Here is a 17,030-nt window from a genome sequence, read left to right as displayed (position 1 = left end):
GCTCTGGGCTTGTGGTTCACATTCCTGGTGCCAGCACGGGGTGATCTTTATTGACAAACCCGTTATTGATCCAGCTCCCTGCAGGGGGACTTTCACCTGCCCCAGCCCTGGCCATGCTGTGGATCTGCAGGTGATATTTGGGTACAAACACAGATAGGCTCACAATCCAACCCTTCAGGGATGTGCCCTGCTCCAGTTAATATTAAACACCTTTGGAGATAGCTCTGCATTTCTCCAGGCTGGGAGGAACCTGCTGCATTCTTCTCATAGCTTCTTTGCAGGTACTGAAATAAAATCCCTGACCTGGATCCCTCAACAAAGCCCCTGTTATTCAGCCAGGTCAGGGGGAGCAGCAGTTTTCTGATCCTCTCCATCCCAGAGTTTTCTTGGATGGAGATGTGGGGTTTGACTCCATCACAGGGGATGAAAAACCCATCCCAGCCTCAGCTCAGCCTGCCTGAGATGGAGCATGTGTGCACAAACACTGCTGAGCTTAAACCCCCAGAGTGCAAAACCTCACTGTCTGAAAAATGTTCTGTGATACCACTCCCCTCTATTTCTAATAAAACAACAATTTTTTAATTTAAAAAACAGCAAATTTTCTTCCTGTTACAATATAACGTTGTTCTACACGATGCTGTTCCAGCAGTTTATATAAATTTTTACAAATTTTATCTGTAAATTGCTTTTTGATGGGTGAAGCACAGCAGCTGCACTCAGCTGTCCAAGCATCAGTAACTGTACACAAACACCTTTCTCTGTTAAACCATTCTGGGGCGTCTTTGGCCCAGGAGGGATTTGTTCACTGGGAAAGATGAGTCCTCCTTGCACACCACCAGGTGAGCACCTTACAACAGCCACGGATTCACAGATCCATGGAGTGTTCTGAGAGCAGCCAGGCCTGTTCCCAGCCTGTGGGGAGAGCAGGGCTGGGCAAAGCAGCACCAGAGCATCCCACACTGCTGGGATGGGAGTGTGGGCTGCACCCCAGCTGCAGGGACAAGCCCCTGTGTGGGGATGGATTTTCCAGCCTCAAAGATGGAAAGCACTCTGCCTTCATCTGCTGGAGGACAAAACCCACCAGCAGATGATGCTTCGTGCTGGGCTCCATGGAGGGGAGGGTAAGCAAGGCCTGAAAGTCCTGCCCTCCCTTCTCCAAATGAATCCAAACCACCTCCCAAGCCAGGCCTGGATCACTGTGGAGATGTCAAGGCCCACACAAAAATCCTTTATCCCACCAGGTTTGGAAAGCCCCCAAAATGCTCATTTGGTCCATTTCAGTTCAGCTCCTGGGTCCCAGGCCAGGGATGTGCTGCCACGCAGGAGGTTCCACAGCCCAGAACCTGTTGGGCTTGTCTTGCTCCAGCCTCCTGCTCAACCTGATCCCAGGAGCTGGTCCCAGGAGGAGACATTCCAGCCAGGCAGCCTCCTCAGCTGCATGCAGAGAGCAGAGAAACTCTTCCAGCCCTTCCTCCTGGGCCAGACCTGCCCTGGGTTCTGCTGGACTCACCTTGAGCTTCCTCTCCTCTTCCTGGCCTTGGAGGCTTCTCCCTGCTCTAAATCTCTTTGGAGTTTCTGATGCTGCAAATGCACCTCTTCATCCTCCTGTTGCCAACCCAGCCCAGAAGTTGCATTTCCCACTCCAAAACCTCAGCTGGGGCCAAGGTCCACTCCAGAAATGTCCTCATTCTTCGACCCCATGAAGGGACCAGCACCGAGGCCCTCATTTCCAGCAGCACAGCAGAGGCAGAGCCAGGGAACCTCCACTCCTCGGGGCACATTTCCCCTCCTGCTTTGTGGGACAGGCCAGAGAGGCCTCGAGGTGTTTGCTGTGACCCTGAGGTGACGTCTGGGCTGGAAAGGTCACACCCAAGACACTTGGCAGTGCTTCCCCTCCGAGCCCAGCAGCCACCAGCCAGCTGGGCTGTAATGAGGAGAGCAAATATTATCCTCCAGAGGGGTCAGCAGCTGCTGCTGCTTTGAAATGCGGGGAGAAAAGCCTCCTTAAATAGTTGGGATTCCTCCCAGCAGCACAGGGATGAGAGGAATAATATTTGGGAGAGGAACACACCCCGAATGAGGGAGTCTGGGTGAGGGTGGGAAGCAGAGAGCAGACGGCATCTCCCGGCCACAGATGGTTCCCATCAAGAGGAATTTTTTCTTGTTAATCCCAAAACAAGCTCGAGATGTATTTTTATTTCAGTGTTAAGAGGAGAGAAAAAGAAAGTCTGACGTGACCCCCTGTTTTTCTGGCCTCACTCCCTGCTCAGCCTCTGCTCTGAGCGAGCACAGAAAATTCAGTTCATGTTAAAGGCAGGCAGTCTGAGAACAGAAAATCCTGGGGTGGTTCTTCCAGCTCTTCTTGACCTGGGAATTCATCCCATTCCAGCTGGAAATGGAGGTAAAAATCTAAAGCCTGGGTGTGTATCTGAAGAATCCTGTGGTGTTCTCTGGGGTTCATCAAGGCACAGAGGAAAACAAGGTGCCTGTGGGGGTGTCAGCAAGGGTGTCCACCCTCCCCTTTCAATCTTAAACCAGGGATGGACTCCTGAGCCAATCCACTCCCAAAGCCTCCATGAGCTCAGGAGCATCCCTAGCTCAAAAAAGCCCCAAAAGAGTGATAAAAATTGCAATCAGTGGGAGGACTGGGAATTCATTCTCCTCAAAAGCCCTGCTTAGAGAACTTGCCTGGCATTCCTCCATGGCCCCCCTGGCTGGTGGATCCCTGGTTCCACAAACCTGCTCTGAGGGAGCTGCCAAGAGGAACCCCTGGGCATGTCCCAGGAAGTTTCCAAGGACGTGGCACCCCCCCAATAACCAGCTGTGGGCCATCTGAAAGGATTCACGTGGAAGCAGGGCCAGGAAATAACTTCTTCTCATGGCGTGACACTTGTGGTCCATGCTGGTGGCCCTACAAGGTGGTGACCTCTGAATGGGAATTTTCTTTCAGACAGAACTTCCTGGGACATGTACACCCCCAGATGAGGCTGGGCATCCCCCCTCCTCTCTGGCAACTCCCTGGAGTGACTCAGGATGTGCAAACACTGACTCATCCCAACGTCCCAGGAGCACTGAGCCTCCCACACACCAAGACAGGGGGGTGGGAGAAGGGAAAGGCTGCACTCAGGGAGGCTGCAGATAAATCAGCAAGGTGGGGCAGGCTGGGGCAGCCAAGGACCCCCTGCACAGGGATGGACAGAGATAAGGGCATCCTGCTGTGGGAGCTGCTGCCCAGTGTGGGAAAAATGGACTGGGAGGCTCAGGATTGGTTTAGGAAGGAGGGTTTGAAGAGCTGAGGAAGAGGATGAGGAAACCCAGGGTTGGTGTCTGGGCAGCTGCAAAGGGTGGTGGCACTTACAAAGTCAGCTTGGCTGCACAAACCCTGGATTTCATCAGGATGTGATTATTCCATCCAAGGGTAAAAACGTGTGGATCCTGCAGCAAACAGCAGCACTGAAAAAGCTGCCAAGCTCTCCAGTGTGTGACCACCCATTGCAAATCCTGCTGGAAAACTGGAGCAACCTGGATCTGCTCACCAGGGCTGAGGTGGATGGTTCTCCTGGAGATCTGAAATTTAAATGGACATTCAGATGCATAACTGGCCATCCTAAAGAAGCTGTTTGCTCACTCACAGCACTGCACACGGTGGGGACAGAGCTCCCTGACCTGCTTTCTGTGTGAGCCAGAGCACATCTGGCATTTCTCCTCCCTCAGTCCTGGGAAATGGTCAAGTCCAACCCTTGACCCTGCACAGACGCCCCAACAATGCCACCCTGGGCATCCCTGGAGCTCTGTGGGGCTGTGCCCATTCCCTGGGGAGCCTGGGCAGTGCCAGCACCTCTGGGGGAAGAACCTCTCCCTAAATCCAGCCTGAGCCTGCCCTGGCACAGCTCCAGCTGTTCCCTGGGTGCTGTCCCTGCTGCTCCAGGGGGCAGGATGGAGCTGGGACACACCTCCAGGTGGCACCTGAGGGAGTGAGGGCTCCTGAGTGTTCTCCCTTCACAGCAGAAGCAGAAGGGATGTGAGATGTGACATCCCTGCCCATTAAAGATTACAGCCCAGCCAGGCCACAAGGATTGCAGGAGTCAATCCCATGTAAGCCCTTCTATTTAAAGAAATAAACTACCCGGGAAAAAAAGCAGCCTAAGATTAGAAACACACAGGATTTCCTCAAATTCCAGCCATCAGCCCCAGATTCAGCTCAATGGGGAGGTTTGTTATTCTGCCAGAGCATGAATCCTGCACCCCAGCAAAGTTTGGATCATCGTGTGCAGCTCCATCACAGGCCCAAAAACCACACTCAAAACTGGTTTAGTTCTGCTCCCTCTCTGCCTAAACCATCTCCAGTATATTCCTTGATTAAAAATAGTTTTTCAGGTAGGAGAGTTTTGGCTTTTTGCACAAGCTGGGGATGTTTCCTGCAAATTCCACATTGCTCAGGAGGATGCTCCTGTGCAGGAGAACCTTTCAGAAAACGTAATGCTAAGCAGGGTGGGAAGCAGAAATAATTTTTTTTTTTCTTGTTTTGGGTAGGAAAAGAACTCAGAGACCACTCAGGGACACCTTCCACCGTCCCAGGCTGCTCCAAGCCCTGCCCAGCCTGGCCTGGGGCACTGCCAGGGATCCAGGGGCAGCCACAGCTGCTCTGGGCACCTGTGCCAGGGTGTCAACTCCCTCACAGGGAGGAAATTCTTGCCAATATCTAATCTAAAATCTCTCCCCTCATTTCAAATGACACAAAGGATGTGGGTAAAGCAGACAAAGTCACCCCTGTGCTTTGTGCCTCACCAGCCAGGAACTGAGAACTCATTTGGGATTTGGCCCTGCTGCTTCTCCCTAAACTGGGTGAAACTCCAGCCTGTCCCTAAAGGGATCCCAAAGGAATGAGGGGTCTCCTCTGCCCCAGCACTGCAGCAAGATGGCAGCAGTTGCTTTTTCCAGGCATAGCACGAGGGGGTGACTCATTCCTGGCAGGGATTTCCCTCTCCCCCAGCCCCTCCTGCCCCTCTCTCTGCCTGGAGATTTTCCCCCACAGCAACAAGGGCTGAGGGCAGCTTGAGGTGAGCCAAGAAGAGCAGAGACTTTCCCTGAATGCCCTGAATTCAGCTGGGGATGTGTCCCAGAGGTGCCCACTCCCTCCCAGCTGTGTGTTTGGGAAGGAGGGGAGGGGAATTCTGGAATACTGGGCAGAGCTGTCCCATCAGGCATCCAAAGAGACACATCTCATGTGCCAGTTGTCCCTGTGGTGGCCCTGAGGTGCAGCCAGGGCTGGGCAGGGCACGTGAGGGAGCTCAGCTGCACGTGCACCAACAGGTCCAGCAGGAGCCAGCCAGGATGGCCACACAGCCAGGTAGCCCATGATTCATGGGACAAGCATCTGCTGAAGCTGCAAGCACTCACTTTGCACCTCCAGCTCTCCTCCAGGCCAGCTGGCAAAGGCACAGGGGCAGAAGGTGCCTCTTGCCATGGCCACCAAGCAGGAGCTGCCACAGGACCTTACCTCAGCTCCACACCACAGCTCTGTGGGGTTCAGGAGGCCCAGGGTAGCCTTGGGGGCAAACATCCATTTCTCAAGGTACAGAACCTGGAATGAGATCTTGGAAAGCTGGAGATGGAAGGAAAGAGTCCAAAGGAGGACCTGGTTTTCAGGAAAATAACAGAGAATCACAGAGATCTGTGATACAGAAAATAACAGAATCACAGAGAATCACAGACTGGTTTGGGTTGAAGGAACCTTAAAGCTTATCCAGTTTCATGGGCAGGGACACCTTCCACTGTCCCAGGTTGCTCCAAACCACGTCCAACCTGGCTTTAGACACTTCCAGGGATCCAGGGACAGCCATACCTTCTCTGGGCACCTGTGCCAGGGCCTGCCCACCTTCATAGCCAAGAACTGCTTCCAAATATCCCATCTAAATCCAACCTCTTTTGGCTCATACCCTCATCCTACAACTGCTCACCCTGACAGGTGCAGCAGGTCAGGATACAGGAAGGGCAGAGATGTGCCCCCCTCTCCAATTGTGCTATCCCAAACACACCAAGTGTCCCTTTTTTCCCTCCACTCTGGGCAGCCACAGCTTGGCCACCAGTGGAAAATGATTCCTTGAGTGAGTGTGGCAGGATCAGCTGACGGGCTGGCTGCAGATCTCGTGGTCACACAGCTCTAGATGTGCAGCAGTGCCTGCCTAAGCCTTTCCGTTTATGGGATGCAGAGGGGAGCTGGCCTGGAGTGTGCAGATAAACCCTTGGGAGGCACAAGGGGTTGGAGACAGAACAGGGAGACACAGGGGGGGCAGAGAGGGTGGGCAAAGCACAGATGGAGCTGATGGAGCATCACCAACTCTGTGCTTCGCTTGGTTTTCCCAATGCAAGGGGCTCTGTGCAATCCCTGAGTTACTGTGCAGAGATTTTCCTCGCTGCTGGCAATTGCAGATTCAGGAGAGGAGGGGATCTGAGCAGGAGCTGCTGCTGAGGTTTCAAACCAAATATCCATCCCCTGAGCAGGAATGCTTTGTGTCAGACCTGTAGGGGCTTTTCAGGTGGATCAGTGGGGTTTGCTGGCACTGGCACCAGCACCACTGGGGCTGTCAGCTCTGATCACGCACAGCTCGGAGCTTGCACGATGACAACAGGCTTGGGCTCCATCCAGCTCAGATCCAGTTAATTAAAGGAAATAAAACACTTCCCTACAAGCCAAACCCCCTTGTCTGGGTGCTGTTTACTGGGAGGCTGCAGTTCTGGACCAGAGCTGAGTGGGAGACCTGAAGGGAATCCCTGCAAACCCCCCTGGGGGCTCCAGCCCCGTGTCCTGTAGGCAGCCAGCCCTTCCCATTCCCTGCTGCTTGTGCACCCTGGCACATCCCTGGGGACACATGGGCATGGCCCAGCAACAGAGCAGCTGGGGCTGCCCCTGCATCCCTGGCAGTGCCCCAGGCCAGGCTGGACAGGGCTTGGAGCAGCCTGGGGTGGTGGAAGGTGTCTCTGCCATGGCAGGGGTGGCACTGGAGCTTTAAGGTCCCTTCTGACCCAAACCATTCTGTGCCATTCTGATTCTGTGATTTTATATGAGAGCTGCTCTGGGTCACTCCCATCCTCACAGTCCTTCTGCCAACATTCTCCAGCAGATCCTTCCCTGGAAGGAGAGAGACAAGGAAAGATTCCTGGCATGGGAAAGAGAAGACCAGTTCATATAATCCTGATGGCAATTGGGACCTGGGGAACCCTCTTCAGGAGAAGAGGATCCTGCAGGTCCCTCAAAGAGAAGGAGAAGGACTCCCTCTCTCTGCTCCCAGGCAGAATAGCAACTCTGAAACTGAAACCTGGAAAGACATAAGGAATCTCCTGGCTGGCATGCTGCACCCATGCCATGCTCCCACAGTTTGGGGTTATCTATACTATCATCCTATTTCTAGTGATAAATCTAATAAGTCACAGTTGAAATTATATTTGGCAGAGTGTGAAATATGCTAAATTCCCTTTCCAGGCCAGGTTGGACAGGGCTTGGAGCAACCTGGGATAGAGGAAGGTGTCCCTGCCATGGCAGGGGCTGGCACTGTGTGATCTTTAAGGTCCTTTCCAACCCCAACTAAGAAAAAACAACAAAGCAAAAATGCCAGCCAGAATTCTACATCCATCTTTGCTTCCCCTTTTCCCTCCTCACCTGCTAGCCTTGTTACTCCTCTTGGCTCTGCTTTGGACTGGCCTGGAGGAGCTTCATCCCCAGGGCAAGTGGAAGGGAAATCAGCCCTCCCTGGCAGAGGGGGGCTCCAGGACGCACTGCTGGGGCACATCCCTGGTCTGTGCAGGGCAGACCGAGCCCTTCCTGCTCCTCCTCCCGGGACTGGGGCCTGGGCGAGGCTGGAGCCAGCCCGGGATGGTGCCGGTGCAGGATCCGGGCAGCGGGGGGAGCAGCGAGACCGGGACACGGGATGGGAACGGGATGGACACGGGACAGGATGGACACGGGAGGGGATGGACACGGGACAGGAGGGGATGGACACACAATGTCCCTGCCCGCCTGGGGCCTGGGCAGAGATTCCCTGCATTCCTGGGGCTCGGGCTGGGTTTGGGGTTGCTCCCTGAGGAGCCCCAAAAGGGGAGCGGTGCCAGGGCCACGGGGGGGTCTCTGCAGGGGGAGCTGTGCCCAGGGCTGGTCTAAACGAGTCCTGCAGAGCCCTCGTTGGATCTGTGTGCTCCCAGCTCTCTGTAGCTCCTGAATCCCAGCCAGCCTCTCTCTGTCTCCACTATTTTTAAATCCATCTGTTTCCGCTGGTCTCCCTGCTTTGGTGCAGCCTTTTCCACACTGACACTTCTGCAGCCCAGAAATCCTAAATATTCTCACTGTCCCGCGAGTTCAGGCACCAGCTGCACTGGGGAGCAGGGGAGCTCAGGGCCAGCAGGGCAGGAGCTGTGCTGTTTGTTGTGGGTTCATGGCACTTTCTGTTTGTGCTGTTTGTTGTGGGTTCATGGCACTTTCTGAAGCATGGGAAACTCACGGCCACAGGCACACAGAGCCAGAAGTGAACTCCCAGAGCAGGACTCAGGGCGTGGGACTGCAGACAGAAACCCTGGAGGAGGTTCCTCACCCTGATGCCACCCTCCTGCTGCCCCAGGGATGCAGGGCTGGCACCAAGGCACACAGTTACCTGGGATTTTCCAGCTCATGGGACCACACAGGTGATGAGCACCTCTGGAGTGCAGAGTGCCATAAGCTCAGTGCTTCTCATGCCCACAGGGATTTGTCTGCACTGACTCTACCACAGCCCTGTGGTGCCCAAGATTCCTGCAGGGCTTTTTGGGTGTCCCCCCACCCTGCCCCATTTCATACCTGCTTCCACAGGGTGACCATGCACCTTCCTGCAAATGCCAGGGAAGTCAGGAAAGCTTCAGGCAGCGATGGATTGCTGGATTCATGGCACGTGGTGTATCAGAGACAGAGCCCAGAGTGGATTTGTTGTGCATCCCACATTTGATGAACTTGCCTCCAGAAGATCCAACTATTCTATTAACTGGAATTAGGGAGAAAATCACAGTTAAATTGTTAATTCATCAAGACAAGTGCCATCACAGTCACTGAAGATATTTCTGAATGTGGGGAGGTCAATTTGGAAAATGAAGACAATTCCACAATGAACAAATTGCAGTTTCTCCATTATTTTGCATGCCCAGCACACAGCTTTGTCATTGGAAAGTACAACAACCAGAACTGGGTATTCCATATCCAACAGAAACATTTGGAAGTTCAGGATTTGAGTGCTTCCCTCCCACTGAACTGCAGCCATGACTGCAACCTGAAATGTTCAAAATTCAGGAGCTGCCTTAAGTTCTTTGCTGCTGCTTCTCTGTGTTCAGGCAGCAAAGGAGCTTGAAATAATTGCCAAGTGGTGGGGCTAAGGCAGCTCCATGCAGGAGAGGAGGAGGGCTGTAAGAGGCTTGGATTCACACATGTCTGTAACCACAGCATCCCTGGGTCCCAAACCAGGAGTGATCCCAGGGGGATTCAGGTCTTGACGTCAAAGCCAACAGTCCAGAAGTGCAAATGATTTCCAAGACTGAATCCAAGCTGTTTGTGCATGGCTGGGAAACATCCAGCACCTTCCTGAAGGGAAACAGGAGTGAAACAACGATCCTCATTCATCCAAACCTCCCACCTCTCCCAAGCACCTCTGCCCCAGGCTGAACAAGAGCCCTTCTGTACAAAGCCAAATTCAGCAGCTCTGATGCCTCCTCCAGTGTTGGGAACAGCCTGTCAGAGCCAGGGACATGCAGGAGATGTTCAGTGTGCTGAGTGCTGGGCCAGGAGCTTGGAGTGTGCAGAGAGAGGCAGCTCCTGCATCCCTTCCCACTGTGGGAAGCACAGTTTGGGCATCCACGTTGGAGAAAGGCATCAATCATGGTCCCACAGGCTACAGAAACACAAAGCAGAGCCTGTTCCTGCCTGGGGTTTGCAGCACAGTAACCAGGAGCAGGGAGAGAGGACAAGGATACAGAGGCTGCTCTGTAAATGCAGAGGACCCTTGGCCACGAGATCCACCTCTGCTGGATGAGATTGGAGCTGTGTGGGATTGGGATAATTCCAGACAGAGCAGCTCCACATCCTGGGGTCCCAGCCCTCAGCAGAGAGCTGTGCAGAGAGGGAGAAGATGCCCCTGGGACTCCCTGTCAAGTCCTCAGCATCCTCGTGGGGAAGGAAAGCAGCACACACCAGCCTGGCTCTGATTGTGCCCCAAACTCACCTTGCATGCCTCAGTCTCCCCAGCTTTTACAGGGGATCATCAGCCGTGCCCAAGTTTCTGCAATCTGGGCCATCTGCAGATGCAGCTCTGGTGTGATGAGTCAGATGTGCCTCGTGTGACTCAGCTGCAGATCCCATCCAACAGCCACGGAGCTTCCCTTGCTCCAGGATCCATATCTGCTGTTCTTACTGCCAAGGGCATGACTGCTCCCAAAACTAAACGTGCCTGTGAGTCTCTAAATGCACCAGGAAAAGGCCTTTCCAGCTTCATTCTGACACAGAGAAAAGTTCACTGCACCATCCACAACTTTCCTCCCTGCAAGTTACAAGAGCGGAAAACGGAAAACAGAGAGCGGGTTTTGTTTCTAAAATTAACATCCCCGAGGCAGGAATGTGGCTCTGCAACGCCAGGAGCTGTGGCAGGACAGGGATGTGACCCTGGAAAAGTCTCTAATGTGTGGATACAGCCCAGTGGCAGCTGGAAGAAAATGTGAGTGGCTCCTGAAGCTCTCAAGAGCGAGTGTCGCTCTGCAAGAATGCAGCGGGGTTGCATCATGTGGGTTCCTTGAATCTTCCAGAAATCTGCCTCTTCTTCCCTGCCACATTTTCAGGGGGAATCTATAGAGTAGCTGGGAAAAACACGCTGCAATTTTCTGCTGGCATATTTGAAGCAGGCAGGAATATTCAGGCTAAGTGGGGTTTCATCACACAGGGAAGATGTCACTTTGTTCCTAAGGGTCTCTGGCCTTGGAGATCCATCCTGAAATACATCCTGGCCTCTTGCAGACACATCCTAAATTTCCATGTTATGGGCTAAGCCCCCTGACCCAATCTGGACTTATGGCAAGGGACATTTACCTCACAGGTGGGTGCATTTCGTCATCCTAAGGAAAGCTGCTCAGATCTGGACACAAACTGGTTTGGTCCCACCAGATAAGCAGCACATCCCCAGGGTTGGGACAACCATGGTCCTTGGAGAGTGGGGAAGGATGAAACCCCTTTTCCTGTTTGGTTTTACACTAAAGCAGAGATTTCAGATTAGATCTTGGGAAGGAATTGCTCTCTATGAGGGTGGGCAGGCCCTGGCACAGGTGCCCAGAGAAGCTGTGGCTGCCCCTGGATCCCTGGCAGTGCCCAAGGTCAGGCTGGACAAGCCTTGGAGCAGCCTGGGACAGTGGGAGGTGTCCCTGCCATGGCACTGGATGGGCTTTAACATTACTTCCAACCCAAACCAGTCTGAGATCCTGTGATTCCTGCTCTATCTCTCTGGGCAGCTTTTGTGCTGCCTCTGCAAGAGCAGAACAGACAAAGAGGCTGCCAAGGCCCCTCCTAAGCACCCCTTTGCTTACACATGCTCAGCACTTGGCTGAGGAGGAGAGTGCACACTATTTGTTCCTGCTGGGCCACTGCCCAGCGTGTCCTTCCTGGGATTCATCCCTCCCCTCCTCCTTTCCTGCCTTCCAACTGCTGCACCAACCCCCAGGGCAGCAAACCCAGCAGCCCCAGCCCTGTCCTGCACTCAGCCCCCTCCTTCCTCTGCCATCCACAGGGGCAGTTTTAGCATTGGCTTCTTGGGAACCTGATTCCCAACAGAGAAAGGACTTTTAGGGGCAGCAGCAGGACTGGGCAGACAGGCAGTTGTGTGACACCCTTGCCCACACAGCACAGGCTGGGCCCACCCCCCTCCAGCCCTGAGCAGTGCTGTGCTGGAAGCACAAGATTGGCTGCTGAGGATCCCTCAGGCTGGGGTTTAGGGGCGGTTCTGCTCCCTCAGCTGGCTCCAGAATAAACTGATTCCTTTCACATCCTGCTTTCCTGAGGGGGGAGCGTGTGGGGCTGGGCCTCCTCACAGCTTCCACCAAGCGTGAGGGCAGGCAGAGCTCAGACCTCTCACATTCCCATATGCTCCTGAAAATGCCAGGAGGAGATGAGGGAGAGCTCACTGCAGCTTTTAACAGGAGAGGTGCCCCACCACAGTTCCACTCTGAGCACAGCAGATCGACCACCTGGGCCTTCTCTGCTTGTGTTTTGTAACAGAGGGTGAAAAGCTGGAATTGGACATTCCTTGCTGCCTGTTTTTAGGGAGGAAATGCAGCATCCCAGGATGTTGCACCATCCCAAAGCCCTGGTGCTCTCACATCCTGTCCTTGAGCGACCCCTGAGCCCATGGGGCTGATGTGGCTGACAAACCAAGCATTTGGTGCTTTTCCTTTTGGCTGTTTTTTGGGAGGATCCAGCCAGTCCCAGTCACCGAGAGGCAGAAGGGAGAGGGTAAGGAGTGCACATCACCAGTGCTCATCTTAGAAACACAGAGTTTAGCATTGGAAGAGTCCTCTAGGACCATGGAGTCCAAACATTAGGCTGGAAAGAGCATCCTGGATCCTCTTGGCTTGCTACAGCCCCACACCAGAGCTCCTGGATCAGTGTAGGAACAGCTCAGGACCCACAGCCCCGTGGGTCCTCCCAAGGACTGCAAATCCCTGCTGCCACAGCCACAAGGATTCCATCTCCTCCTGCCATAGCCCAGCACAGCCCTGGGATCCAGGGGCCTGCAATCCAAGCTGCCACCACCCGTGCTGGCCCTCTGCTGAGGCCACACAGATGCCATTCTTTCCACCCAAAAGCACCAGAGGAATTCCACCCCCCTGCCTCGCTGTGCTGGCAGGAAACCCTGTGGATTTTGAACTTTTCTCTGGGAGTATTAAACAGGGATTACAAACTGGGATCAAGGGAATCTCTCTCTGCTGTGCCCTGTGGGAAAGCTGCAGCTGCAGCCTCTGTAGCCTGTCCTCCCTGCTTTGTGCACTGTGACATACCTGGATGATGCCACGCATGGGGAATGTGCTCCACAGCAATCAGATCTTTTCCTCTTCCTTTTCCTCCTCCAGCACACCTGCCAAGGAAGCAGGAGGAGATCAGTGCTCTGCAGAGGATGCACACATTTGCCCCTTTAGGACATGTAAACCCAGTGAGCTCCCTGGAAGCCTGGGGCTGGCATGGCACAGCAGGCTGGCACAGGAGCTTGGCTCTCACTGCTGCACTCCAGACATGCCAGGGCACGGATCCACAGGATGCAGCCTTTCAGCTCCACTGCTGTCCTTTGTGTGCTGTCTGCTCACACAAAGCTGGGCCCTCCCAGCCCCAGCCAGGCCAGAGCTGGGCATGGCTGAGAGCCAGACAGGGGCAGAAGGGCTGGGATGCCACTGCTGCCAGCAAAGCCATGGCTCCACGGTGCCTGGGGCTGCACGAGTGAGCTCACAGTGCCAAAGGAGGCCGTGCAGGGAGGAAAGTAAAGTGCTGAACCCAAACTTGTCCTTGAGCTGAGCCTTGAAGCAGAATTCCCCAAAATCTTTGCATGTGAGGACCTGGAGGAGCAGGCAAGCCCTGACTAGCTCTAGAGCAGAGGGAGAGCTCAGAGATCCTTCCACTGCATAAAGGGGTCTCCTGAAAGAGGGAGAGGGACTTTTCATAAGGGCAGAAAGTGACAAGGGGGAATGGCTTCCCACTGCCAGAGGACAGGGTTAGAGGGGACATTGGGAAGGAACTGTTCCCTGTGTGAGTGGTGACACCCTGGCTCAGGATGTCCACAGTGGGGATATTGGGAAGGAATTGTTCCCTGTGTGAGTGGTGACACCCTGGCTCAGGGTGCCCAGAGAAGCTGTGGCTGCCCCTGGATCCATGGAAATGCCAAAGGCCAGGTTGGACAGGGTTTGGAGCAGCCTGGGACAGTGGAAGGTCCCCTCCTGCCCATGGGGTGATTTCAAGGCTCGTCAGTGCTGGCTCCCAGCATCCCTGCCCTCCTCAGCCACGATCCTGGAAAGCAGAGATCCTGCACCAACACAGAGGACAGGCTGTCTCAGCACAGGAAAACAGGATGAGTCTCCTGGGTCACTGCAAGGTGAGAGTGCAAAGCTGCTGGAGTTTATATTTAAAAAGTCCTGTCCAAAGAACACACAGCGTCTGCTTTCGCAGAAATGAACCACTCCTTCAAGAGATAACCAAGTGAATCAGTAACACTGCTTGGAACAAGAAGCCAAACAACCAGGGCAGCACCAATCTGGATGGGCATGGATTGTTTCCCACAGAAGTGCACCCCTGGTACTGCTGGATTTCACTGTTCTCCATCCCATCAATTTTTTTGTGGGGGACGTAGGATCACTCCCAGGATTTTTTTTGTCTTGGGGGCTGCGGGATCACACCCAGGTCACAAAAACTCCGGGTGGAATTTAATTTAAGGCTCAGTGCATCTGCACTGCCCTAAAGCCACAAAGCCGAGCCGTGCTGGAAATAGCTCCAGACAAAAGAACCCCGAGCTCTGCCCTGCGCAAGTGCGGTGTGGAGGGAGGAGCTGGCGGGAGGAGAGGATGTGTCTGTGCCTCTGGCAGCTGGAACCGCTCGTTACAGAGCAGGGCAGAGGAAGAAGGCAACTCCCAGTTTGGCTCCCCCTTCCCAGTCCCCATCCCACCGCTGGAGGAGCTCCTACGTGGCACTGTGGGGGCTGGGAGCGCCGCTGCACAGCCTGCAGTCGCTGCAGAGCAGCAGGAACCATCCCCAGCAATGCAGAGCAGCAGCTCTGATTCCCAGAACCCTGCCCTGGACACCACTGCTCACAGCCACTGCTCACCACAGCCTCACAAAAAACTTACTTCCTTCTCAAACCAGGACAAGGATCAAGCTGTTTGCTGACATTTTGGTAGAACTGACTCATTTTCTGCGTATTCACATCCCAAAGATCTGCAAGGGCTTTTCGTGGCTCTTACCAGGTTGTGTTGGGAGAGACAGCAGGAACAGGTTGAAACATACACTGAAAAGCAAGAATAGGTTGAAATATACACTGAAAAGCAAGAATAGGTTTAAATATACACTGAAAAGCAGGAATAGGTTGAAATAGCAACTCCTGCACTTAGCAGCAGGAATAGCTTGAAATATACAGGAATAGGTTGAAATATACGCTTAAAAATCAGGAAAAATCCGAAATATCTTTATGCTGGGCTGCCTGGCCCTCAAACACAACTATTTGCATTCTACTCCAACAGGTTGAATAGGAATAGGTTGAAATATACACTTAAAAGCAGGAATAGGTTGAAATAGCAACTCCTGCACTCAACAGCAGGAATAGGTTGAAATATACACTTAAAAATCAGGAAAAATCTGAAATATCTTTATGCAGGGCTGCTGGCCCCCAAACACAACTATTTGCATTCTGCTCCCAATTCATGTTATTGAGGCAAAGCCATTTCAAAGGACTGAAGCACAGAGCACCCAGAGTGGCAAAGGACTTTGGGGCTGGGAGGCAGTGAAAGTAATAAAGATTAAAAGTTTAGGAGTTGATTTTAAATTTCACTCGGAAGGTGAAAAAATCTTACATGGGAAGTAATTACAGAGCAGGGTTTGAAGGTGGAGCAATTCAGAATTTGGCAGAGAAAAGCAGCTGATGGTGCAAGTTTAAAGGAGCTTTTCTTATTTCTCAGCTGGCACATGCTGCTGGTACAGACCAGTAACATTTGCCTTGGTATTGATGGTTTTGCTATCAGCAAATTCATTTTTAATAAAGCCAAAATTCTGCTATAAAAACTCTGGGACCCCATTGTTGATCATGTATGCAGACATAAAGCAAAGCTAACTGCACCAAAAGACCCTAGTGTACCAAAATCTATTGCTTAAGGTATTCCAAAGCCATTTCCCCACTGAATCCCTCCCTGAAGGGACCAGATTTCTAAACATCACTGAGCACCAGGTTTGTTGCAGCTGATGGAGATTTTTTTTTTACAGGGAGGTCTCAAAGATCTCCCCTTGTTTGAGATGAAAAGTACCTACTCACATGGCAGCATCTGAACAGGTCAGATGGAAGGAAAATGTCACCTTTTGATGCTATCTTCTAGAATAGGTGGGCTGTGAAGGGGAATGGAATGGTGATTCCAAAGCAAGATGCTTCTAAGACAACAAGCAGAATATTCAAAGTCAGAAGGAAAATCAGATGCTGTTTGCTACTACAGCAACAGGAGGCTGAGATCCGCTGAGACTCTGTCTTCAGAGGGAAGCAGAAAAGCTTGGCAGAGCCAAAACTAGGGGGAAAAATGAAATTACAGTGTGATTAAAAGGGAGACATAGACACCAGTTAAAGAACACAGGATGCAGCATCCTTCTGCTGATGCAACTATCCATGAGGGGGTGGTACCTCGAATATCCCTCCATCCCAGACTGCCATGAAAACAATCCTGTGCTGTCCTAAAACATGACAGGGTTGGATCAGAGCTTCAACACTTGTGACTCAGCACAGACCTCTCCATGGCACAGCTGCTCTGGGCACCCCGTGCCAGGGCCTGCCCACCCTCACAACCAGGAATTCCTTCCCAATATCCCATCCGTCCCTGCCCTCTGGGAAGCCATTCCCTGCGTCCTGTCCCTCCATCCGTTGTCCCTGGAGCCCCTTCAGGCCCTGCAAGGGCTCTGAGCTCTCCCTGGAACTTTCTCTTCTCTCTTGGAGGTCACATTTCCGATTCACACTTGAGGACGGGGCAGTGTTGAACATTGGCTGCCTGTGACTGCTCCAGCCGTGCCCGAAGCCCTTTGCATCACCCCTGACTTCATATGGAGGGGCGACAGCCCAGAAACAAACAAATAAACATATCACTACCTGCCTTTGGTAGGTGCCAACAGCCACCCAGCTGCAGGAGATGCCAGGGGCAGGGAGGGGATGGAAATACGACAGAGCTGAGCCCTGCAGAAGGCAAAAGCACGGTTAGGGCAGGGAGCAGCTCCCCAGGCTCCTGCAGGAGGCCGGGCCGGAGCAGGG

At 53.2% G+C, this 17,030-nt stretch overlaps 1 long non-coding RNA gene across 1 annotated transcript; it reads right to left on the bottom strand.

Moving 5' to 3' along the window:
• Positions 1-686: 686 nt before the first annotated feature.
• On the bottom strand, positions 687-16,288 carry LOC131080145 (uncharacterized). Its single transcript, XR_009114142.1, has 6 exons — positions 16,056-16,288; positions 14,881-15,038; positions 13,051-13,127; positions 10,236-10,506; positions 8,828-9,008; positions 687-3,567 (listed from the first exon to the last, which is right to left on the bottom strand). It is a non-coding gene; the product is annotated as an uncharacterized LOC131080145 (long non-coding RNA).
• Between the last annotated feature and the right edge of the window lie 742 nt (positions 16,289-17,030).

This window comes from Melospiza georgiana, chromosome 2, assembly GCF_028018845.1.
Source record: "Melospiza georgiana isolate bMelGeo1 chromosome 2, bMelGeo1.pri, whole genome shotgun sequence".
NCBI lineage: Eukaryota > Metazoa > Chordata > Aves > Passeriformes > Passerellidae > Melospiza > Melospiza georgiana.
This window is presented reverse-complemented; position numbering and strand designations above follow the sequence as displayed.